This window comes from Mustela putorius, unplaced genomic scaffold (assembly GCF_011764305.1).
Source record: "Mustela putorius furo isolate JIRA1106 unplaced genomic scaffold, ASM1176430v1.1 tig00000695_pilon_pilon_pilon, whole genome shotgun sequence".
Classification (NCBI taxonomy): Eukaryota; Metazoa; Chordata; class Mammalia; order Carnivora; family Mustelidae; genus Mustela; species Mustela putorius.
The window spans coordinates 4,475,430-4,481,693 of NW_025421447.1; the positions used below are offsets into that span (position 1 = coordinate 4,475,430).

Genomic DNA, 6,264 nt, shown 5'->3' on the forward strand with positions numbered 1-6,264 from the left:
TGTCAAGGAGAATTTTTCCTATGTTTTCCTTTAGGAAATTTAGTTTCATGCATCACACTTAAGTCTTTAATCTATTTCAAGTTAAGATTTTTGAGTGATATAAGGTTCCAGTTTCATGCTGGTTTATGTGACTATTCAGTTTTAAATATCATTTATTGAACAGACTATCTTTACCCATTATATATGTTGGCCCCTGTCAAATATTAGGTGACTGTATGAAAGGATTTATTTCTGGACTCTCAATTCTGTTCTACTTGTTTATTGGTCTATTTTTATGCCAGTATACTTTATTGTTTTGAGCATGAGGGCTTTGTAGTATAGTTTCAAATCAAGAAGTGTAATTTCGCTTCTTCATTCTTTCTCAGAACTGCTTTAATTATTTGTTGTCTTTTATGGTCTCATATAAATTTTAGGATTCTTTACTTCTGTAAAAAAATAATATTGGATTTTTTAAAAGATTTTTTATTTATTTATTTGACAGAGAGAGATGACAAGCAGGCAGAGAGGCAGGCAGAGAGAGAAGAGGTAGCAGCTTCCTGCTGAGCAGAGAGCCTGATGCAGGGCTCGATCCCAGGACCCTGAACCCACTGAGCCACCCAGGCACCCCTAACATTGGATTTTTGATAGGAATTGAATTTAGAGATGGTTTTCGGTAGTATGGACATTTTAACAATGTTAATTCTTACCATTCATAAATATGAGCTATCTTTCCATTTGTGTCTCCTCCAATTTCTTTATCAATGTCATAGTTTATGGAGTACAGATCTTTCATCTTCTTAGTTAAATCTATTCCTAAGTATTTTATTACTTTTGATGCTATTGTGAATTAGATTGTTTTCTTTATTTTTTCAGATAGTTCATCATTAGAGTGTTACAATGCTCCTGTCTTGTGATTACTTTTGGCAGCACATATACTAAAATTGGAATGATGCAGAGAAGATTAGCGTGATCACTGAACAAGGATGACATGAAAAACTGGGAAGCATTCCATATTTAAAAAAAAAGAAACAAAACAAAATTCTTGTCTTTTATATATTGATCTTGTATTTGGCAGCTTTACTAAATTTGTTTATTCAAATTTTTTTGTGAAGTTTTTTGGATTTTTAAAGTTCATGTTATCCAAAAAAAGAAAATTTTACTTCTTCCATTTTTTTTTGGAGTCTCTTATTTCTTTGTGTTCCTTGTTTCTCTGGCTAGGACATCCAGTACTATGTCAAATGAGAGTAGTGAAAGTGGACACACTTGTCTTGTTTCTGATCTTTAAGGGGAAAACTTTCAAACTTTTTTGATTGAATATGAGATTAGCTCTGGGCTTGCAATATGTGTTTTTTCTTTAATGGATTTTTAAAATTATTTTTAAAAATTTTTTATAAACATATAATGTGTTTTTATCCCTAGGGGTACAGATCTGTGAATCACCAGATTTACACATTTCACAGCACTCACCATCTCTCACCATAGCACCTGCCCTCCCCAATGTCCATACCCCCACCATCCTCTCCCAACACACCTCCCCCCAGCAACCCTCAGTCTGTTTTGTGAGATTCAGCCTTTTATGGTTTGTCTCCCTCCCAATCCCATCTTCTTTTATTTTTCTTTTCGTACCCCCTAAACTCCTATGTTGCATCTCCACTTCATCATATCAGGGAGATCATATGATAGTTGTCTTTCTCAGATTGATTTATTTCACCAAGCATAATACACTCTAGTTCCATCCATGTCATCACAAATAGCAGGATTTCATTTCTTTTGATGGCTGCATAGTATCCCATTGTACATATATACCACATCTTACTTATTGATTCATCTGTTGAAGGACATTTAGGTTCTTTCCATAGTTTAACTATTGTGGACTTTGCTGCTATGAACATTTGGGTGCATGTGCCCCTTCAGAATGCCACGTTTGTATCTGTAGGGTATATACCCAGTACTATAATCACTAGGTCATAGGGTAGTTCTATTTTCAGCTTTTCGAGGCACCTCCACGCTGTTTTCCAGAGTGGTTGCACCAGCTTGCATTCCCACGTACAGCACATTCCACATCCTCGCCAGCATCTGTCATTGACTGACTTGTTCATTTTAGCCATTCTGAAAGGTGTGAGGTGGTATCTCATTCTGGTTTTGATTTGTATTTCCCTGATGCCAAGTGATGTGGAGCATTTTTTTAATGTGTCTGTTGGCCATTTGGATGTATTCTTTGCAGAAATGTCTGTTCATGTCCTCTGCCCATTTCTTCATTGGATTATTTGTTCTTAGGATGTTGAGTTTGATAAGCTCTTTATAGATTTTTTCTGGCCCTTTATCTGGTATGTCATTTGCAAATATCTTCTCCCAGATAACTTCTGACAGTCATCTTTTGGCTTTGTTAACTGTTTCCTTTGCTGGGCAAAAGCTTTTTGATCTGATGAAATCCCAATAGTTCATTCTTGCCCTTGCTTCCCTTGCCTTTGGCGATGTTCCTAGGAAGAAGTTGCTGCTGCTGAGGTCAAAGAGGTTGCTACCTGTTCTCTCCTCAAGGATTTTGATGGATTCCTTTCTCACATTATGCTTCTTCATCCATTTCCAGTCTATTTTCATGTATGGTGTAAGGAAATGGTCCAATTTCATTTTTCTGCATGTGGCTGTTCAATTTTCCCAACACCATTTGTTGAAGAGGCTGTCTTTTTTCCATTGGACATTCCTTGCTGCTTTGTTGACGATTAGTTGACCATAGAGTTGAGGGTGTATTTCTGGGCTCTCTATTCTGTTCCATTGACCTATGTCTGTTTTGGGGACAGTTCCCTACTATCTTGATGATGACAACTTTGTAATAGAGATTGAGGTCTGGAATTGTGATGCCAACAACTTTGGCTTTCTTTTTCAATATTCCTCTGGCTATTCGAGGTCTTTTCTGGTTCCATAAATATTTTAGGATGATTTGTCCCATTTCTTTGAAAAAAATGGATGGGATTTTGATAGGGATTGCATTAAATATGTAGATTGCTTTAGGTAGCATAGACATTTTCACAATATTTGTTCTTCCAATACAGGAGCATGGAACATTTTTCCATTTCTTTGTGTCTTCTTCAATTTTTTTCATGAGTACTTTAGAGTTTTCTGAGTATAGATTCTTTGTCTCTTTGGTTAGGTTTATTCCTAGGTATCTTAGGGTTTTGAGTGCAATTGTAAATGGGATTCACTCCTTAATTTCTATTTCTTCAGTCTTGTTGGTATAAAAAAAATGCAACCAATTTCTGTTCATTGATTTATATCCTGACACTTTACAGAATTCCTATACAAGTTATAGCAGATTTGGAGTGGAGTCCTTTAAGTTTTCTTTATTTGAAATCTTTTTTTATATACATTTATAGCTATAAAATTTCCTTTTATAACTGCTTTGCTGCTTCTCATAATTTTTTGGTATATATTTTTTTATTTTCCTCAAGATGTATTTTTATTCCCACTTTGTCTTCTTTTTTTGATTGTTTGTTTAAAAATGTGTATGTCTGTGTATTTGTAAATTTTCCAAATTTCCTTCTGTATTGATTTTAGTTTCATATTATTTTGGCTGGAAATATACTCGATATGCTTTCTATATTATTGATTTGGGGGGACTCTTGTTTTGTGGTTTAAAATGTGATCTATCCTAGAAAATTTTCCACGTGTGTTTGAGAAGAATATTTATTATGATACTATTGGATGGAATATCCTCTAAATAAGTTAGGTTCATTTGACGTAGTTGTTTGTTTGTTTTGTTTGTTTGTTTGTTTGAGAGAGAGAGAGAGAGCAGGGCAGAGAGAATGAGCAAGGAGTAAGGGCAGAGACAGAGAGAGAAGACCCCCTCCTGAGCAGGGAGCCCAATGTGGGACTCTATCTCAGGACCCTGGGATCACGACCTGAGCCAAAGGCAAAGGCTTAACTGACTGAGCCACCCAGTTTTCCAGGCATAGTGTCTAAATTCACTATTTTCTTATTGATTTTCTGTCTGGATGATCTATCCATAGGTAAGAGTGGGGTATTATTGTCCCCAGATATTATTGTATTGCTATTTATTTCTACTTTTTGTTTTGTTAGTATTTGTTTTATATATTTATGTGGCTCATTTATTAGGTACATGATATTTACAATTACTGTATTGATGTATTGATGACACTTTTCTTATTGTATAATGACCTTCTTTGACTCCTGTGGTGATTTTTAGCTTATATAAACCCTATTTTGTCTGTTATAGTTATTGCCACCCTTGTTTTCTTTTGTTATCATTAGCTTGGAATATCTTTTTCCATCCCTTTACTCTCTGCCCATGTGTGTCCTTAAAGCTAAAGTGATTCTTTTATATGCAACATATTGTTGGATCTTGTGTTTTTGTTTGTTTTTTTATTCTAGCCTTTCTATGTCTTCCAACTGATGATTCCATTCACTTACAGTTAAAGTAATTATGCATAGGTAAGGACTTAACTATTGACTTTCATTCTTTTTATATTTCATGATTTATTTAAATTTTATATATATACACTATATATATATAGTGTAATATTAGTTTCAGGAGTAGAATTTAGTAATTCACCATTTACATATAACAGTGAATGCTCATCACAAGTGACCTCCTAATAATTATTACTGACTTAGCCCATTCCCCTGCCCATCTCCCCTCCAGAAACAGTTTGTTACTTATAGTTAAGTGTATTATGGTTTGCCTTCCCCTCCCTTTTTAAAAATTTTTTTTCTTTCCCCAGTGTTTATCTGTTTTGCTTTTCTTTTGTAGATGCTCTGCTCTTTATTTCCTGTCTTGTTCTCTTTGTTTGTAATCTGATGACTTTTTGTCGCAGTATGTTTTAACTTCTTTATCAAAATCTTTTGTGTTTTTTTACTACATATTTTTTTATATTTAGCATTAAGCTTATATAAAATACGTTAGTTATAACATTCCATTTTATGTTGAAAACAACTGAACTTCAATAGTCTACAGAAAATTTATACTTCTCCTATAACAATAGGTTATTGATGTTTTTACATTTTAGATCATTTTTATATTGTACTTTCAATAACAAATGATTGCAGTTATAGTTATTTTTAATAGGCTTGTTTTTTTTAACTTTTGAACTAGACTAGTAAATGATTTATATATCACCATTACAATATTAGAGAATCTGGTTTTGACTATACATTTACCTTTAGCAATAAATAAGGAGCCATCCATGCATCCATGTTGCCATCTTGATGACATCACCATCCCCAAAGCTTCAGTAAGTGTTACTTTATATTTATCGTTTTTTAAAGATTCTATTTGTTTATTTGACAGAGAGAGAGAGAGCTCAAGTTGGCAGAGTGGCAGGCAGAGGAAGATCGAGAGGCAGCCTTATTAACCAGCAGTGAGCCCAATGCAGGTCTTAATCCCAGGACCCTGGGATCATGACCTGAGCCAAAGGCAGCTGCTTAACCGATTGAGTCGCCCAGGGAGCCCTAAATTTTACTTTAGTTAATATATGACTATTTTTTATTTCTACTAATAGACATATCAATTTTATTGCTTTTAATATTAAGGTCTTCTCCTTAACATTTTATAAGTGTTGTTTACATTTGTGGTGGTAAGTAAGTATGTATGTGGTGGTATGTAAGTAATTCAAATATGAATTTTAAACTCTAGATCATATGCTCCATTGTGGCAGATATTTGTCTTATTCATCACACCCACAAAAAATTGGTACTAAATAGGTCTTTGTTGATTGACTGAATGAATTAAGTGTTCTGACACTAGCATAGCTGACCAAACCAGACATAAAGGAGAAAATATAATGATTGTCAAATGGGTGAACCTGAGATAAAAAGACACTTTTAGCTTAGTTTGATAAAGACACTTTTAGCTTAGTTTGATATACACTCCGGATAACATTCCAACTTTGCATGGATTTTTAGAAAGCAAACAACTCCTCTCCTAAATAATAAATTTATTAATTGCCTTCCTTATGAGTCCTGACAGCAGTCAGCTTTGTGGGTTTCTGATTCCATTCCAAGAAGTTGAATGTCTGTTTGATTTATGTAATAGGCAACAGTGTCATCAGGAAAGACTTGTAGGACAAAATTTCTTAAAGACGGGAACACAGATGGCTGCCTATGGACTGTGAAGTGGGTGTTAATGAAAATGCATTGAGCAGTAAGGGAAGGGCAGCTCACAACCATAGGAAAGGTGCCCTGTATTTTGTTTTATTTTGTTTTGTTTTACAGAGATACCATTTCCCCTCTCCATGGAAATTTTCAAATTTACTTTGGTCTAACAACCACAAA

At 34.3% G+C, this 6,264-nt stretch overlaps 1 non-coding gene across 1 annotated transcript; it reads left to right on the plus strand.

Moving 5' to 3' along the window:
• Nucleotides 1-889: 889 nt before the first annotated feature.
• Nucleotides 890-997, plus strand: LOC123392960. Its single transcript, XR_006607683.1, has one exon. It is a non-coding gene; the product is annotated as a U6 spliceosomal RNA (small nuclear RNA).
• Nucleotides 998-6,264: the final 5,267 nt, after the last annotated feature.